General features: G+C 59.2%; 1 protein-coding gene across 2 annotated transcripts in view; it reads left to right on the top strand.

The window, feature by feature from the left end:
* The first annotated feature begins 1,454 nt into the window (after window positions 1-1,454).
* Window positions 1,455-18,595, top strand: part of LRFN5 (leucine rich repeat and fibronectin type III domain containing 5) — a 48,753-nt gene continuing 31,612 nt past the window's right edge. Inside the window, exon 1 of one of the 2 annotated variants that reach the window (XM_036384512.2) lies at window positions 1,455-1,626. The gene's annotated coding sequence lies outside the window, so the exon portion shown is untranslated. The remainder of the gene's footprint in view (window positions 1,627-18,595) is intronic. The other variant, XM_036384513.2, reaches the window with a different exon arrangement.

Raw genomic sequence — 18,595 nt, 5'->3', positions numbered from 1 at the left:
ACGGACAGCCCTGAGCCCAGGAATACCGATGTGCTCCCTCTTCTCACCCTTACCGATGCCGGACGCTGCATCCCAAGGCACAAAAAACTTTGGCACGGTATCAGCAGAGGCATGAGGACTGCCACGGCTCCTTCCCGTTCCTGGAACGGGGCTCCCACCACGGGCATCCCCAGGCAGAAGATGTGTCCCGGCAGCATTGCTCCCGCTGCCTCCGAGCGTGCCGAGCACTCCGTGGCTTTTCTCCCGCACCCTCGGCGGCGGTGGCGGCTGCAGAGAGTCCCGGGGCAGCCCCGGAGGAGCCGGCAATGCCTCCCGTGCCAGGGGAAGGGTGTCGGGGGAGACGGGGCCGTTGCCCAGTGGTGGCAGGGCAGTGCCTGCACATCCCTCCAGGTGTGGGGTCACTGGCCGCTGACGAGGTTTGTTAATTAGCTCCTCTTCCAGGCTCTGCAGGCAGCGCTCCTCTTCTTCGGGTCCTGCAACATCCCCGGCGTTTTCCCACAAAAAAGCACTAGGAAAGGGTGTCAGTGTTCCATAGCACGAAATGCACTCCTCCCTGTTAGAGATCCAGGAGGCAGGTAACGATACCGCAATCCCCAAAAGCGCTCCGATTTACTGCCCCCACAGATGACCCAGCGTTTCCTTCTCCTGCCAGGATCATCCCTCCTAGAAGTGCGGTGTTGCAGTCCGTGTCCGGGGACCGGCGGGGCACGGGCAGGATGCGGGCACTGCGTGCCCCGAGGGTGGAGCGGAGCGGAGCGGAGCTGCCGCCGCGCTCCCACCCCGCGGGACGGTTCCGCCGGTGCATCCACCGCACCGATCGCCGGCTCAAACTCCGCGCCCCGCCCGCAGCCGCGCCGCCCCCGCCCGCTCCGGCCCCGGGGTCCCGGGCGGCGGCTGGGGCAGGGCTGTGGCCCCGGGAGGGCTGCGGGGTGCCCCGGGGGCCGCGGCCGCTCTCGGCGCCCGTCGCCGCAGCCCGGCCCCGGCGTGGCGGGGCAGGCGTAGGCGTGTCCGTCTCCGCGCCGGTGCCCGCGCCTGGTCCCGCCCGGCGGCGCGCAGCCCCGAGCCCGGCGCGGCGGGGGGCGGCCCGGCCGCACGTCTGCGCGGCGGCGGCGGTCGGGCGGGCGGGCGGCTGCGGCTCAGCCGTGCGTGCGGCGGGGCGGGGAGGGCCCGGCTGCTCCAGCCCGCCCCGGCGCGGCGCGGCGCGGCGCGGGGGAGGCGGCGGCTGCTCCATGCGGCAGCGAGCGGCGCGGCTGCCCGCGGCCGGGGCCGGGGCCGGGGCCGGGCGGAGGCCGGCGGCGCGGAGGATGGGCGCAGCTGCCGCCGCCGCGGAGGGCCGAGCCGCGGGCGCCGCGCTCCCCGCTCTGCCCCGCCGCAGCGCCCGCCGCCGCGGCTGCTCCGCCTGAGCGCGCCCGGCGCGGAGCGGCGCGGAGCCGCATGGCCCTGCCGCCGGCCGCCCCGCGCTAGCGGCACCCGCACCCGGGAGGCGCCGGCCCGGCGGCGGGGCTGCCCGCGCCTCGGCCGCGTCCGTCTGTCCATCCGTCCGTCCGTCCAGCGCAGCGCCCGGCGCGCAGGATCCCGCAGCGGGGTGCGGAGCGGCAGCGCTTGGCGAGGATTAACCTGGCGCAGGTACGCGACAAGGTCAGCGCCGGCGGGAGCAGAGCGGGGCGGGCTGCCCCGGTGCGGGGCGATGCGGGCGGGCTGATGCGGGCGGGTTGTCCCGCGCCTCCCGCCCCCGCCGCGCGTGTGTGCATGTGCCGCCGCCCGCCCCAGCCGCCGCGTGGGGCCGTCCCCGGGCCGCCGTGCCCGTCCCGGCCGCGGGCAGCTCCGCCGCGGAGCCGCGGTAGGATGCGGGGGGTGAGCGCCGGCTCGGGGCGGAGCGGCGGGCAGCCCGCCTGCCGCCAGCGCCCGCAGCCCGCCGGGGCCCGGCCGCGGCCGCACCCGCAGGGGACGCGCTCCGGCCGCCGCCCGTCCCCGGAGGCACCAGGTAACGCGAGGGGAGTCGCGCCCGGCACATCTGCATTGCACCGCGGTACCGGCCCAGGGGACGGGGCGGGAGGCCGGGGGGAGGGTGAGGGGCGGCCCGGCCGGTGCCGAACGTCCCGGTCAGGACGACCCCAGGGCGCGGCGGGGGCGCCGGGACGACGCCCTTCCCGGGAGGGCGGCGGCCGCGGAGCGGCGGGGCGGGTGCCCCGCGGACGGGCCGGGCCGGGCCGGGCCTGGCCGCGCTGCCGCCGCTGCCCGCGGGACGGCGCCGGCGGCCGCCCGTGCTGGGCTGGGGCTGGGCTGGGGATGCTGCGGGGCCGGAGATGCTGCCAGGCTGCGATGCTGCGGGGCCGCCCGTGCCGCGGCCGCCGCCCCCTCCGCGCCGCGCTGCCGCTGCCGCCGCCGCCCGGTTACCGGCACCGCTGGCGCTGCGGCGCTGCCCGAGCGGGCGGAGGCGCCGCTGTTCGCGGAGCCATCCCGGGGCGCTCTCGAGGGGTGCGGGGCTCTGCCGGCGGGCGCCGGAACCCCGCGGCTCCCCCGCCCCAGTCCTCCCGCCCCGTCCCACCGCCCCTGGCCGCCATACGCGCCCCGCTCTCCCCGTGGCTCTGTCCCCAGGGCCGCCGCGGTCCCCTGCGTCCCGGGATGCGGCTGCGCCCCACTCTCCTCCGTCCCCTCCGCCCCCTCCGTGGCGAACGCCGCCGTGTGCGGGAGAAGGAATGTAGGACAGAATGGCCCTTCCCCGCCGGAAGGTTCCCGTTGGGGAGATGGCAGAGCAGCGGCGGAGAAGCCGGCGGAGCCTCGCAGCCATGTTGGTGTCGGAGCATCAGCCCTCGCGGCTCCGGGAGCCCGGCTGCCGTGCGGGAAACGGCATGTCTGAGCCAGGTGCACTGGCCTCTTCCCGGGCTGCTCCTTCCCAGCATGGACCGGGGAACACCGGCTCTGCGGCTCCTCTGCATCCTGGGACAGCACCTCTTCCCTTCCTCCCTTCCAGTCTGTTGCATCTCCGGGGCACTCATTATGTTTGTGTGTGTGGAACGGAGGCATGTGTTGGTTCCAGCTGTGGTCATGAACTCGGCCTCAGCAGTCCTGCAGACCAGGGATGGGACAGCAGGCGCCCCCAGCCAAGCCCAGCCCCGTGTGGCCTTTGGCTGAGTGCCGTGGAACTGGCCAGGCTGGGTGTCCCTGCCCTTGGCCATCGCGCTGTCGTGCTGGTGATCCTCCCCACCCACGCTTCCATTTCGCATGTTCCTGAGTGACACGTGGCGTCAGCTCGTTCCTTCTGAGCATCCTCGGGCGAGCCTGCGTGTGCAGGGCTGCTCAGGCCGGCACAGCCAGCCAGCCCGCTGGCGAGGCGAGGTGGATCCATGCTGGAATTGAAGCCTCTTTGGTTCCAGCTGTGCCTCTGCAGATGGAGGGTCTGGGCTGGCCCTGGCAGCAGCGATCCTGGCCGTGGCTGTGTCCAGGAGCACGGGGCAGTGCTGCCCAGATGGACTGTGTGTGCTGGCTCTGGTCTGTCCTGGTGTGCAGGATTGCATCCCAGCTGCCTGGAGCTGGGTGCTCGGGGCTGTGTGTGCTGCCAAGGGCTCCAGGTGGGCACCCTGGTCCTGTGTACAGCCACCCCTTGGAGCTGGCCCGTGGGCTCTGTGGTATTCCAGAGTCAGTCCTGGCAGGGAGAGGTGTGCCAGGCCTGGCAATTCCACTGCTGATCTGGGAGTCAGGTTTGGTTTTGCACAAGCAGTCGTAGCAGAAACTGAGTGTTCTCAGTGCCCAACACCTTCCCAATCCACGCTGCTAAATATATACTGTACTCAAGGGATTATGCATTTGTTTAAATGCATAATAAATGTGTTTAAATGCGTAAGGCTGGATCATAATGCACACCAGAGCTTGCCAGTTTGGCCTCCAGTTACAAGCCTCTCTAAGATACATCTCCTGGCATATTACCTCATCTTTCTGCTTTCAGAAAGAGCAGTTCTTGGTTTTATCATGGCAGGGCAGTTAGTGGAAGCAAATCCTGGATAAGTCAGGTACCCAGTGCAAGTTAAAGCTGAACTAGTTCTCCTGTTCAGAAGACACTTCCAGGTGCAGGAGGAGACTTGAGACTGACCCATTCCACCAAAGACATGTGGCTGCAGAAGTGGCCTCCAGATTGTCCTGTCCCAGTGAGAGCCGGTGGGCTGAGTGCTCGTGTCATCCTTACAGCCAAGAGAGGCTGCACTCACTGCAGCTCTGCTCAGGATGGTGCCCCAGGGGCTTGGTTTGAATTTTTCATGCAGGTCTGTTGTCTGGAGAGGCTCCTGTTGGCCACTGAAGGTGTGAGTGGGGCCAGGGGGAGGAGGCTGAGAGGTACCTCCCAGCCCAGGATCTGGGCTGGCTGGGAATGTGGGGAACCCAAGAAGAGATGTGGCTGAGCAGCATGGCAAGGAAAAAACAGATCTTCCTCGATTTTCTGAGAAAGATTGGAGGGGATGGGAAGGCGGGTGCATCGGGAAGGATGGCCGTGGCACACTGGGTAGGTGGAGCATCCCCAGGTGCCTGGAGGGCCTGTCCCTCCTCTGGGGCACGTGGGGGTAGTTCAGAGGCTGGAGAGCTAATGGCTTTGCACTGCTGATCGATCCTGCCTGTGCTTTCAGATGTGGTGAGGCTGGGTTTTATGGAGCAATCTTTGCATATTCCCTGCACAAGCAGCTGGGCCGAGCGCCGCTCTAATGGCCTCGCTATTAGCGGGCTCAGAACCCGAGCCAGACTGAAAAGGCTGTGTAAGTGCTGCTCAAGCGTTTTGGGCCAGGCATATTCCATGCATTAGGGAAGATTTGTACTCTTTGGACCAGACATCACTGAGTGTTGTCTATTTATACGCATCTAAATATATCCTCTGCAGTCTTCAGACTTTTCTAGCTAGTAGTAAAATTACTTTTCAATATCATGCTATTAAACCATGCTTGCTGACACCATCTGATGAAGTTTGTGCTAGGAGAGGCTTATGTGCGTGTATTTGTTTTAAATAAAAACTATTCTTGAGGTAGTTACCTAAAATGCTTTGGAAACAAAAGCTTGTTGTCTGTGTGGCTGGGTAGCAGGGAGAAATGTGGTCAAACAGGAGCAGTGCTTGGAGACATGCTCAAGCCTGGGAAACCAAATCCAAACGTTATCCAAAATATAAGGTTTTGTTGCTGAAGAGTGAACCATTCTTTCTAGAAAGTTTGTATCAAATAATCATGCACTTTGCAGCAAAATAGAAACATTTGCTACAAATTAGTCAGATATACCTTCTGGTACTCCGGAGTTTGCGACGCCATTCTGAAAACAAAATGACAAATCTGGAAGTAAGGTAGGTTATGGAATTCCTCTGCAGTGCCCAGATCCAGGCTGTGGAGGGTTGGAGGGTGTTCCCTCGGAGCCCTGCTGCAGGCCTGGGTCTGTGTGCTGGGTGCAGATCTCTGGAGCTGCTGTGGGTCTCAGTGGGGCTCCCGGGGAGGGTGCAGACCCCGGCTGTGTCCCCAGTAGCCCATGGGCTTGCTGGCTGGGTGCTGGTGACAGGCGTGGCTGGCTGATGCCTGCAGCCTGACATGGAACAGTGATGGCCATCGGTTTGTTTTCTGTGGCAGCTCTTGCTGTCGGTTCTCTGAGAGCTAAGAGGCTGCAGAGGAAGGGAAAGGGGTTGGTATTCACAGGGGAGCAGGTGAGATGAGGAGAGGGGACAGGCCTCTTGCAGAGGGCCCTGGCCCTGAGCCCCTGGAAACAAAGACAAGTTCTGGTCCCCCAGGCACCCCAGGTCCCTTGGCTGGGGCTCTGGGCTGCACGAGCCAGAGGTCTGTGGTGTGGTGACATGCTGTGGTGCCAGGAGCCATGTCCTGCCCTGTGGGTGAGGGTGTCTGAGGGCTCCCTGCCTGTGTGCCCCATCCTGCCTGTCTCACTGGCCACTGAGGCACAGGCTGGGCACACCATGAATGCTGCCTGAGGTGTCTGAGGGCTCCCTGCCCGCGTGCCCCATCTCACCTGGCCACTGAGGCACAGGCTGGGCACACCATGCCCTGAGCTGGGCAGCAGCTTCTGTGTTTCCATGGGATAAATGGCTGTACAAGTCCTATTTGTTTCGAGCAGGCTGGATGATGCAGAAGGTGGTTTGTCAAGCTGAGGCCGTGATGGGAGCCTTGGTGGGTACCTCTAATTGTGTAGGACGTGGCCTCAGAGTATTTGAGCCAGTTCCCAATGCTGCAGAGCTCATGTCCAATGCTGTGGTTTTGAGTTTGCTCTTGTAGATGAAGCTTCTCCCCAGGAACTGTCTCCTGGCAAAACATTTCCATGAAAACACATGATTAGGTAGCTTTGCTTTAAAGTGGAATATCTTTTTTCCCTTGAAGTTTTTATTTAGGCTTCTCTGTCAAGATCGTGTTGGAATTCTTTTGGATTGCAGACAGATAAAACTCTTCAGTTTTTGTTGCCTCAGCATTGTTTCATTGCCAGAGAGCTGCTATTCCCTGCGTATTTATTTCCAATTATTTATGCTTCCTGGTCTCTGTAGTTGGCCATGGGGGATGGAGAAGCAGGAGCCCACCACGGTGAGCTGTGACAGCTCTGTGAGTCCTGCAGCAGGACTCAGCAGCTGTGGGACAGCAGGTGTACAAGGAAAGCACAAACAAAGAGGAAAAGGCACGGTGGAGAAAGCCACACTGAGAGGAATCCCCAGGATGTGTTCTTAGTCCCCTAGTGCTGCTGATCCTGGGACTGGGATGGGATTGCCTTAGCACCACTGGGGAGTCACGCAGAGACGTTCTGCTGCACATGGGTGAGGTGCTAGTTCTCTGTGCTTAAGCCAGGCTTCAGAGTTTGCCTGGGATGGGAAATGCCCAGCACAGGCAGGCAGGTGCTGTGGGCACAGGCAGGCAGGTATCACTGGCCCAGCAGGCAGGTGCCATGGGCACAGGCAGGAAACACTGGCACAGGCAGGAATCCCTGGCACAGGCAGGAATCCCTGGCACAGGCAGGAATCACTGGCACAGGCAGGAATCCCTGGCACAGGCAGGAATCCCTGGCACAGGCAGGAATCACTGGCACAGGCAGGAACACTGGCACAGGCAGGAATCACTGGCACAGGCAGGAACACTGGCACAGGCAGGAATCACTGGCACAGGCAGGAATCACTGGCACAGGCAGGAATCCCTGGCACAGGCAGGTGCCATGGGCACAGGCAGGAATCACTGGCACAGGCAGGAACACTGGCACAGGCAGGAATCCCTGGCACAGGCAGGTGCTGTGGGCACAGGCAGGAATCACTGGCACAGGCAGGAATCCCTGGCACAGGCAGGTGCCATGGGCACAGGCAGGAATCACTGGCACAGGCAGGAATCACTGGCACAGACAGGAATCCCTGGCACAGGCAGGAATCACTGGCACAGGCAGGAATCCCTGGCACAGGCAGGAATCACTGGCACAGGCAGGAATCACTGGCACAGGCAGGTGCCATGGGCACAGGCAGGAACACTGGCACAGGCAGGAATCCCTGGCACAGGCAGGTGCCGTGGGCACAGGCAGGAATCACTGGCACAGGCAGGAATCACTGGCACTGCAGGGGCTCTGGGAGCTGTGTCGTTGCCGTTTTCTCCAACGTGCTGTGCAAGCCCTGATGTAAGGCTCCTGATAGGGCCCGTGGGAGCGGGTCTGAGTAAGGCGAGCGGGATTTGTCGCCCTGTCAGCCGTGAGTCAGTGCTGCTGCTGCCGGTACGTGGTGTTTCACACACAGGAGCTCTGCTGCCGGCTGCGCTGCGTGAGCCGCTGCTGCTGCTGCTGCTGCCAGAGCCGTGCGCTGCCGTGGGCAGGCTGGGCAGGCTGGGTGTCACTGTGCCGTGGGCAGGCTGGGTGTCACTGTGCCGTGGGCAGGCTGGGTGTCACTGTGCTGTGGGCTGGTTTGGTGTCACTGTGCCATGGGCAGGCTGGGTGTCACTGTGCTGTGGGCTGGTTTGGTGTCACTGTGCCGTGGGCAGGCTGGGTGTCACTGTGCTGTGGGCTGGTTTGGTGTCACTGTGCCGTGGGCACCTTTGGTGTCACTGTGCTGTGGGCAGGTTTGGTGTCACTGTGCTGTGGGCAGGCTGGGTGTCACTGTGCCGTGGGCAGGCTGGGTGTCACTGTGCCGTGGGCAGGCTGGGTGTCACTGTGCTGTGGGCTGGTTTGGTGTCACTGTGCTGTGGGCAGGCTGGGCAGGCTGGGTGTCACTGTGCCGTGGGCAGGCTGGGTGTCACTGTGCTGTGGGCTGGTTTGGTGTCACTGTGCTGTGGGCAGGCTGGGCAGGCTGGGTGTCACTGTGCTGTGGGCACCTTGGGTGTCACTGTGCCGTGGGCAGGCTGGGTGTCACTGTGCTGTGGGCTGGTTTGGTGTCACTGTGCCGTGGGCACTTTTGGTGTCACTGTGCCGTAGGCAGGCTGGGTGTCACTGTGCTGTGGGCAGGCTGGGTGTCACTGTGCCGTGGGCAGGCTGGGTGTCACTGTGCTGTGGGCAGGTTTGGTGTCACTGTGCTGTGGGCACCATTGGTGTCACTGTGCCATGGGCAGGCTGGGTGTCACTGTGCTGTGGGCAGGCTGCGTGTCACTGTGCCGTGGGCACCTTTGGTGTCACTGTGCTGTGGGCACCATTGGTGTCACTGTGCCGTGGGCAGGCTGGGCAGGCTGGGTGTCACTGTGCTGTGGGCACCATTGGTGTCACTGTGCGTGGGCAGGCTGGGTGTCACTGTGCCGTGGGCACCTTTGGTGTCACTGTGCTGTGGGCAGCTTTGGTGTCACTGTGCTGTGGGCACCATTGGTGTCACTGTGCCATGGGCAGGCTGGGTGTCACTGTTCTGTGGGCACCTTTGGTGTCACTGTGCCGTGGGCAGGCTGGGTGTCAATGTGCCGTGGGCACCTTTGGTGTCACTGTGCTGTGGGCACCATTGGTGTCACTGTGCCGTGGGCAGGCTGGGTGTCACTGTGCTGTGGGCAGCTTTGCTGTGCTTGTGGCTCCTCCTGACACGTCAGCCTCGTGTCTCATCTCTGCCGGTGCCCAGCTGCAGTGACGCTGCTCTTGGGGACCAGGCTCCAAACTGCAGTTCCCAAGAAGTGACTGCTGCTTTCCTGTGTGTGAGCCTCAGCTTTGGCTGCCTTTGGGGACAGTCTGCTGTGTCACAGGCACAGGCAGGGAGGGCTCTGCACACCGACAGTACCATGGGCAGGAGAGCACCATGGCCCTGAATGCCACACCTGAGCCTGGGCGAGCTGAGCATCTTTCAGCTATGGTGTAAAGAACCAGGATAACAGCACCAGCCCCAGTCTAGGCTCCAGTGCTGCTATGGTGTAAAGAACCAGGATAACAGCACCAGCCCCAGTCTAGGCTCCAGTGCTGCTATGGTGTAAAGAAGCAGGATAACAGCACCAGCCCCAGTCTAGGCTCCAGTGCTGCCCAGCCGCAGGGCGTCCCAGCAGGCCCTGTGCAGGGGTCCTTGGCATGGCTGTGCTGGGTTGGAGATGTGCTGCAAGTGCCTCCAGGTGACCCCCTGTCCTCATAGTGTGGGTCTGGTAATGTTCAGGCCCCATATGCTGTGCTGAGGACCAGGGATGGGGATGAATATGGAGACAATCTGCCACCCTGGTGACATGTGGCCTCACAGGCTCAGCCAGCAGAGCACCTGCATGGGGACTCTTTTGTGGGCTAGTTGTCCCTTGCTGCCCTGGCATGTTGGGCCACTGAACACAGATGTGTCCTTGTCCCCAAGCACATGGCAAGGATTGCATTTAGTGACTGGGGGGTGCAGCCCCCCTTCTAGTACTCCACGTTCCTTGCACAGACCCCCCTGCTCATCTGCAGGTGGATCCTCCAGGTGTCCCACATGCACCCCCCTCTCTGCATTGCCCCTTTGGGGAGCAGTGAGGATCCCTCCATCAGGGTCTGAGTCCTAATGTGGCTGAAATGAGAGGTTGCCTCCCGAGGGCTGGCATTCCTGTTGTGTTCATTATTGCCCTGAGCTGGACACACCTAGTATGTGTTTAAGAAGCCTTCTGCAAACGTGCAGCTTCTGTGGATTGAAGCAATCCCCTGTCCTTGCCTGCCCTAGAAGGGAAACATGATAAATGCTGTGGAAAAAGGCACGGTAGGTCAGGGTGGGTGGTGGCAGCTGCTGTTACTGCCAGATGAGGACTCTGTAATTTCTAAGGGAACAGATGAGGACAGTGGTGTTTAAATGAGCATTGTGCTGTGTGTCCAGGTGGGTGCCAGCTGAGCTGCCCAGGTGAGTGCCCTGTGATTGTGGCACTGGGTGCTCCAGCAGCTCTGTTCAGCCCTGCCATGCTCCACCAGCTCTGCCAGGGCCTCCTGTGGTGTCACCAACAGGCACAAAGGGCTCACTGAGTGAGCTTCATTTCTTCTAAGGAGCATTAAAGAAGCCAATCAATGTACAGAGAGTGTGACTGCACTTAAATTCCATCTGGAAAGTTATAACAGTAAATAAAGAACAGTAACGAGGAGTGGAATTGTGTGGCCAGAAGGATGCGAGACTTGGAATGCTGGGGAGAGGCTGGACTTGCTCCTTGCCTTCTGGAATTTGGGTTTAGGTGTTAATAAGATAGCCAAATGGTTCCCCAGTGGTCAGTAATGCGTCCCTGGTTTGTACTGGGGATGTGAGGAGACGGGAAGGATAAAGGAGGAGAGTGAAGGACAGCAGTATTACAGCTACCCCACACAGGTCAGAGGAATCAGTGCTACTCCAGGGGCACCACACGGTGATGCCAGGCACAGAAAATCTAACCCAAGCATCTGGGGAGCAGCACACACGTCTGGCAATCTGGGTGTCCCTGTAGGGACAGCGTAGAGCATGCGGGTCCCAGCTGCACTCCATGCCCCATGCTCGGTGCCCTCCATGCTGCTGGTGTGGCCAGCAGTGCTGTGTCTCTGTGCCCTCCCCTGTGGCCAGCATGTGCCTGTGCCCTGTTCCATCCTTGCCCTCAGCATGGCCAGCAGTGCCAGCTGGAGCAGCAGGGATGGTGGTTCTGGTGCTGGAGTGGATTTTGTACAGCAGAGGCTTGGTCCTGAGCTGGGGTGTGTGTCCATGAGGCCTCATGGAGCAGATACCTGTCTCCTGCAGAGTGTTGTTACCCTCTGCCAAGGCTTTTGAAGTGTGCTGACTGTCACAGATATGGTTTTGGTTTACATCTGCAGCAGTAAGTTGTGTGAGGCAGCAGAAGGGGATTTCTAGGGTGGGAGGATGGACGAGGAGGAGCCCCATGCCCTCCGTGTGTGTCAGGGCACTCAGGTGGGACTGTGTGGGCAAGGCCCGGTGAGTTGAGTGTGGATGGGGGCTGGAGGCACTGGGGGGCTGCAGTGCTCCCTGCCCACGATGCTGTGCCTGGAAGGGGCACGGGCAGGGGTCACCCTGCACCCTGCACACTGGGGTGGGCAGCAGGGCCGGGGGCTGGAAGGACAGGGTCTGACTGCCAGCTACTGGTACTGCTGCTGGTGGTGCTGGTGGCAGCTGCACAGCCTCAGGAGCAGTGCTGGGTGTGGGGAGAGCAGAGTGCTGGCTCAGCTCCCTTCCCAGCTCAGCCCAGAGCCGACTGCTGGCATATGACACTCGTTATCTCTCCAGCTCAGAAACGCAGTGCTCAGGGCATCCTGATGGATTTGTGACACTTCCCATGGGACTCTGTGCTCATAAACCAATTAAAGGATTACATCCTTGTAATGTGGAGAGTATTCTTTGTTTATTAAGTAATGCAGGTGTAATTCAATTACTGACAGGCTGACCTGCTGATGTCAGATGTGGATGCCAGGCAGGTTGGCCTCAAGCTCTGCCCCCCCAGATGGGAGCAGCAGGAGCTGAGGGGAGCAGCTGCCCCTGTGCCCAACAGGAGCCATGGGAGTTTTTGATGGCTTTTGCTGATGTGTTTCCGTTACAGAGTCACAGAATCCTAGAATTGTTTAGGTTAGAAGGGACCTTATGGCTCATTCTACCCCCTGCCATTCCATCCCCTTCCACCATCCCAGGCTGCTCCAAGGCCACTCCAGCCTGGCCTGGGGCACTGCCAGGGATCCAGGGGCAGCCACAGCTGCTCTGGGAACCTGTGCCAGGGCCTGCCCACCCTCATAGGGAGGAAGTTCTTCCGTAAAAATGAAATGGTTTATTATGATAAGGTGGTTTCAGGCTGGGCTGAGTGTTTACTGTTTGTCGTGGCTCAGGAAGCCCTGTGTCACCAAACGGTGTCCAAGGCACAGCCTGTGTCCCCGTGCCTCCCTCTGGGTGGCTGTGGGTAGCTGCAGTGCCCTGCCTGGCCCCAGCTCAGGCTCTGCCATGTGCTGCTCCCTGTTCCTGCAGCAGCCTGGGCTGCACGAGTGCCTTGGGCTGCAGGGGTGAAGTGTCTGCTCCTCTGGTGAGGCCCTCAGTGCTGAGGGTCCTGTCCCCAGGGAGATCCCTCTGCTCCTCTGGTGAGGCCCTCAGTGCTGAGGGTCCTGTCCCCAGGGAGATCCCTCTGCTCCTCTGGTGAGGTCCTGTCCCCAGGGAGATCCCTCTGCTCTGCTCCTCTGGTGAGGTCCTCAGTGCTGAGGGTCCTGTCCCCAGGGAGATCCCTCTGCTCTGCTCCTCTGGTGAGGTCCTCAGTGCTGAGGGTCCTGTCCCCATGGAGATCCCTCTGCCCTGGGCCCTGTGAGGCCCTCAGTGCTGAGGGTCCTGTCCCCAGGGAGATCCCTCTGCTCTGCTCCTTTGGTGAGGTCCTCAGTGCTGAGGGTCCTGTCCCCAGGGAGATCCCTCTGCTCTGCTCCTCTGGTGAGGTCCTGTCCCCAGGGAGATCCCTCTGCTCTGCTCCTCTGGTGAGGTCCTCAGTGCTGAGGGTCCTGTCCCCAGGGAGATCCCTCTGCTCCTCTGGTGAGGCCCTCAGTGCTGAGGGTCCTGTCCCCAGGGAGATCCCTCTGCTCCTCTGGTGAGGCCCTCAGTGCTGAGGGTCCTGTCCCCAGGGAGATCCCTCTGCTCTGGGCCCTGGGACAGCCCAGGGCAGGCAGAGGGCTCCAGGTGTTTTTCCCCCTGGAAAGACGAGGTCAGGGCTGGTGGGTGACTTGTGCTGCCTTGGCACAGGCTGGGCACCTGTCTGCCAGGAGAGATGGGCAGGAACAGAAGTGTAACACACCCTGTACAGCAGTGCAGGAGTGACTCTGGAGTAGAACAGGACCGATTCTGCAGATTTGGAGAATAAATTAAAGTTCATATCTCAGTAAGGGGTGGTTTGCTCCTTGGTAAGAGACAGTGGAACTCGGACAGCACGGCACCAGTGTGTGGCTGGGAACAACCGGGTGCAAGAGGTGTTTCCAGACTACCAGACCTTTCCAGAAAGATCAGTATGTTTCAGTGTCCTGAATAATAAATGCTGGTCAGAAGCCTGCTCTGGTTTTCTATGCAATCTTAGGACAGAATTGCACTTAGTTTGCAGCACATATCAAGCAAAACTTTAAGTGTCGAATGCAAATATAATGTGGAAAAGGAGGTCTGCACATGTGTGAGCTAATAAAGGCACAATAGCAGCTGATGTAGCCTGGCACTGCTGGAGGAACACAAGCACCTGACAGCAGAATTATCTCTGAGGACCACAGACTGACTTGTAAACTGTGGAATAAATTGCTCTTATTTTGTAGCATTTATGTGCTCAGCTGCACTTCACAGGGTTTTGCCTGTCTGGCAATTCCTGTTTGTCAGGTGGAAACCCTGGGCTGCTGGGGTCTGGCAGCCAGTGAGCTCTGAGCTGGGCAGAGGGCACAGCCTGGCAGAGAACTCCTTCTCTGACAGAAATGCCAGGTAGAGGGGCCAGGAGGGTGACCTTGGCGGCAGGGCAGAGAGGCTGAGGGTGCTGCAGAGGGGGAGCTGCAGTGGAGGCCCCAGCCCTGAGCAGAGGGTTCTTGCCCTCTTGGGCAGTGGCACTGAGGCGGCACAGGCTGCCTGCAGCACGGTGCTGCTCCTGGGGCTGCCCCTGCCTGTCTGTGACACTGTGAGACCTCTCAGGTGCTGCTTCTGTCACTGCAGCTCCAGCAGCTCCTTCCAATCCTTCCAAAATGACAGGATGTGGATTGCTGTTCTTGGTGGACAGCAGTGCCAGGCTGGCAGCTCTGTGTGCCCAGTGCCAGGCTGGCAGCTCCCTGTGCCCAGTGCCAGGCTGGCAGCTCTCCTGCCACACTCAGGCTGACAGTATCCTCTCTCCTGACGTGTTTCCTGTTCCTGTCCTGGTGCCAGGACAGTGCCAGGCTGCTCCCTGTGCCCTGCTCTGCTCCCAGGGATGGCATTCCAGCCCCAGGGGTTTGTGCTCTGGCACAGCTGGGTTGTGTGGCTGGGGGAGGCAGTTTTGGTCCTTCAGAGCATCAGTTTGTGTTGATGCACAGACCCTGTTTCCTGCTGGGTTTAAGTGCAGGTTTGGCACCTCTGGGCAGGCAGGAGCAGCAGTCCCTGCCATGCTCCCTGCTCCTGAGGTCAGCATCACAGAGCAGGATGGAGTCCATGGGTTGGAGAGATGGGAGGGGACGGATTACTGCTCAGTGAAGGGGAAGGAGGCACCAGGGGATGTCCAGTCCCAGCACATGAACACAGTGATGGAAACACCACCTGCCCACGTCTCTGCTGACTTGGAGCTGGTGCAGACCCGTGCAGGTGTTGGCTTCCTCTGCACGGTTTGGGGTGACCTGTGCTCCTGGGGCTGGGCAGGGCTGAGGGGCAGGTTCAGCAGGAGCTGGGCCTGTGCTGATGGATGGGGCAGGCTCCCAGCAAACGGGGAGGAGGAGGAGGAGGAGGAGGAGGCACCCGTGCAGTGGGGCTGGGGCTGTGGGCAGGAGAAGGAGGGCTGTAGTGCTGGGTGGGCACAGTGCTGGGGACAATGTGCTCCTGTGTCCCTGTCCTGCCCGTGTCCATGCTGGGCATGGAATGAGTCCTGCAGCAAACTCCAGTTTGTCAGACTGATGCCAAGATGTTTTTTTGCCTTTTCTTTTCTATACCTTTTCTATGACTTTTATGTACCCTCAGTATTCTTAGCATGCATGCTTGTAATTCCTTAAGTCTGATAACTTAGCATAGTCCTGGTGATCTGTTAGGCCAGGAGACCCAACATCCTAAAGGCCTCCTGGTAAACCCTACGCTATCTTGGGAAACCAAGGTCCCCTCTAGAAGATATGCTGTGAATTGGAGATCTGGCCCATCCAGGGGGGAATTCTACAGATGGGGGAATGTCAGGCCATTCATCCAGGCCTCCCACTGGGCATCCTTGTTAGATATGCTCATTTGTAAGGTCTGTAAATGGCACGTGTGACACATGGTGTGCGTGCATTGTGGTGCGTTCCACCTTGGTGCAGTGGTGCACCAGTAGGGGTCCTCATTAAAAAACTGAGGTGAAAACCCCTTATCCCTTAACCGGATGTGGCTCTCAAATATTTAAAACCAGGGAGAGGCATCAGGACCTCCTTGCTGGTGTCAGTGCCCGTGTCACACAGAGGGTTTGTCACACTCTGTCAGTGTGTCCCCAGGGTCATCACAGGGCACAGAGCTGGTGGCTGGAGCCTCTGCTCTGGCTGTGGGCTGGGCTGCTGTCTGTCAGCCTTGGTCATGGGGACACCGGCCTTCCAAACAGGATCACTTGGCTGTGCAAAAACTCTGTCTCAGTGTAACTCCAGCTGTGCCCTGGTGGTGCATGCTGGAGTGCCCAGGTGTGGTAAGGAGATTGCAGAAGTGGCTCTGACACTGGGGAGTGCTTACAAGAGGACAGCTGAGTCTCACTCAGGTGGTGTGGAGAACAGGCTGCCTGGGAGTGAGGAGATCCTGCTGCAGGAGATCCTTCTCTAGGAGACCCTGCTCTGGGGGATCTGGGCATTGGTTTGTTTCCCTCTGTGTGAGTTTAACTGATGGCACTTTCCCTAATTACCATGGGTGAGGTAGTGGGGCTTGTCCTGTCCCTTCCCAGTGGTGTGAGCTGTCCTGTGCAGTGGACAGGCTGTGTACAGAGCTGCTGCACAGGAACCCAGTGTCCCCACATCCTCCCTCAGTGCCAGAGCCAGCAGAGGAGCTGTTCTTGTGACTGGCACTGCCCCAGTCTGTGACCGTGTTCACAGGGGTCTCAGGGTGAGGGAAGAGACGAGGATCTGACTCCATGTTTCAGGAGGCTGATTTATTATTTTATTATATATATTACATTAAAACTATACTAAAAGAATAGAAGAAAGGATTTCATCAGAAGGCTGGCTAAGAATAGAATAGCAAGGAATGATAACAAAGGCTTGTGTCTAGGCTCTCTGTCTGAGCCAGCTGGGCTGTGATTGGCCATTAATTAGAAACAACCACATGAGCCCAATCCCAGCTGCACCTGTTGCATCCCACAGCAGCAGATAACCATTGGGTACATTTTGTTCCTGAGGCCTCTCAGCTTCTCAGGAGGAAAAATCCTAAGGAAAGGATTTTCCATAAAAGATGTCTGTGACACCAGTGCCCTGGAGTTGGAGGTGTTGCTTCCTTCCTCTCCCCCAGCCCAGAGCAGGATCCCATGCCTTAGGACCTCTCTCCTGAGGCTCTGTGTCTCCTGGGCACTGCTCCTGGCAGCTCCCCTGTGCTGGCTCTGACACAGCCTCCTGGGGTCTGTGTTCCTCCCAGCAGCTCCTGGGGGGTCTTGCTGGGGTTTTGGCAAACGTGGACCCGATGGTGATGCTTCCTCTGGTCACTGTCACTCTGAGAGTGGCAGCCTCATGCCAGGATGTTTTACTTGGGCAAATTTGCCCCCAGCAGCCTGATCAAGGGGAAGGTGTCTCTGCCCATGTCAGGAGGTGGAACAGGAGGGTCTCCAAGGTCCCTCCCAACTCACACCATTCTGGGATTCTGTGCTCTCCCAGAAGATCCACAGTCCTGTTCACGGGAGCTGTGTAAGGTCACTGTGCCCACAGAACCAGCAGTGCTGGAGCTGCTGACTGATGAAAGGGCTTGGAAATGAGCCAATGCTGTGAGCAGGATTGGAAGTGCTGCCCAGGGCATCATTCTGCTCTGCTCTGTCCCCTTGCTGGGACACTGAAGTAATTGAGTTTTCTCCAGCTCCCCCACCTCATTCTTAATTACAACAGTGAACAAGAGGGCCAGACAGCAAAAGAGATAGGCAAGGGAGAGCTTAGATAGCAAAGCTGAGAATGAAAAATAAGTTATGGATTCCTTAAAGTAAGATTTTTTTTTTTTCCAGTGACAGATTTTATTATTAAAAGAGATTCAATTGGCATTGGATCTCTGCAACAGAAATTAAGTGCATGCAAAAGAATTTGTGTATCTCAGGAATCTCCAGTACAGCAGGAAGGGCATGATGCCTTTGCTTTTCTGCTACTTTCTTTAATATAAGAAAACTTGAATTAAAAAATGGTGAAAAACTTCAAAAAACCAATCAGCAACAGCACAAATATTGAAATGTTGGCAGATGGCTGTGGTACTTGTCTGGCACTGGGATCTGCTCGGATGTCCTCTCACTCTGTGCCAGGACCTGCCCCTGTCCCCTCTGCTGTCACCTGTCCCCCTCCCTGGGGCCACTGGATCCGTGTTTCAGCTCAAGGCTCTGGGTCCTTCCTGGGCTGTGACCAAGGGGCAGCAAATCACCGGGGCATTGTGGAGGCAAGCTTCTCTGCTGGAACACGGCACGGTTTGGCATGCAAAGTGCCCTTCTCAGAGCTTTCCCATCTGGTGCCTTCTCCCTGTCCTTGGGCAGGTTTTGGCGTGGCCTGCCCGGCTGGGCTCCGTGGGTCCCTGGGGCGTGAGGGGCTGGGCCAGGCACCCCCAGCCTGCCTGGTTCCCTTTGGCACTGCACACACTGCTGAGCCCCTCAGCCTGGGGATTTGGGCTCTCCAGAAATAATTCTGAGGAGGAAGATGGATGGATTCTTGATCTGTTCAGAGTGAAACAGAAGTTAAACAACTCTCAGTGGTGTTCTCTCCATCATCTCTGTGTTTGCCTCTCACTTTCTCTCATCTCCCTGTGCAAACCCAAGGAGTGTTGAGCAGCAGGAGTGCCTGGGATGGTGTTTGGGTTTTCTCTGTGCCCTCTCTCCCCTGTTCCCCTGTTCTGTCCCTTCCTGCCAGCCCAGCTGGGGCCAGGGGCTGGGCTGGGACAGGGACAGGTCACACAGACACGTTCCTGTGCCACGGAGCTGGGAGAGGGGTGTGGGAATCTGAAATGCAGGGAACTCCCAGAACTTTGTGCCTGTGAGCCAAAGCTGAGAATTAACCCCAGGATTTGGTCTGAGCCCTTGGGAAAGGCTCCCAAACTGAAGTGGCAGAAGTGAGAATGTGGATTTATAGTTTAAAGCAGAGACACACTGAGCTAAGCAAAGGAAAGTTTAGAGTTCTAGAATTTAAGATAAAAAATAAAAGTAGTTCCAGAGGCAAACAAGGAGTTTAGAATGCAGCACTGTGGGTTTGTGTGCCATAACATGATTGGCTAAGACAGCTCACACTGTAGCAAGGGTCCATAAGACAAAAAAAATATTTAAGAATCGGGTCAAAAACATAAATATCCTTGTTGGCAGTGTTTTTTGGTCAATAACTCATTAAAAAGTCCTGTAACTGAGGGTCTTGTGACCTTCTGAGCCATGCAGTGAAGATGTGAGCT

This window comes from Molothrus ater, chromosome 6 (genome assembly GCF_012460135.2).
Source record: "Molothrus ater isolate BHLD 08-10-18 breed brown headed cowbird chromosome 6, BPBGC_Mater_1.1, whole genome shotgun sequence".
Lineage (NCBI taxonomy): Eukaryota > Metazoa > Chordata > Aves > Passeriformes > Icteridae > Molothrus > Molothrus ater.
The sequence above is the reverse complement of the archived record's forward strand: the minus strand, read 5'-3'. Positions and strand labels throughout refer to the sequence as shown.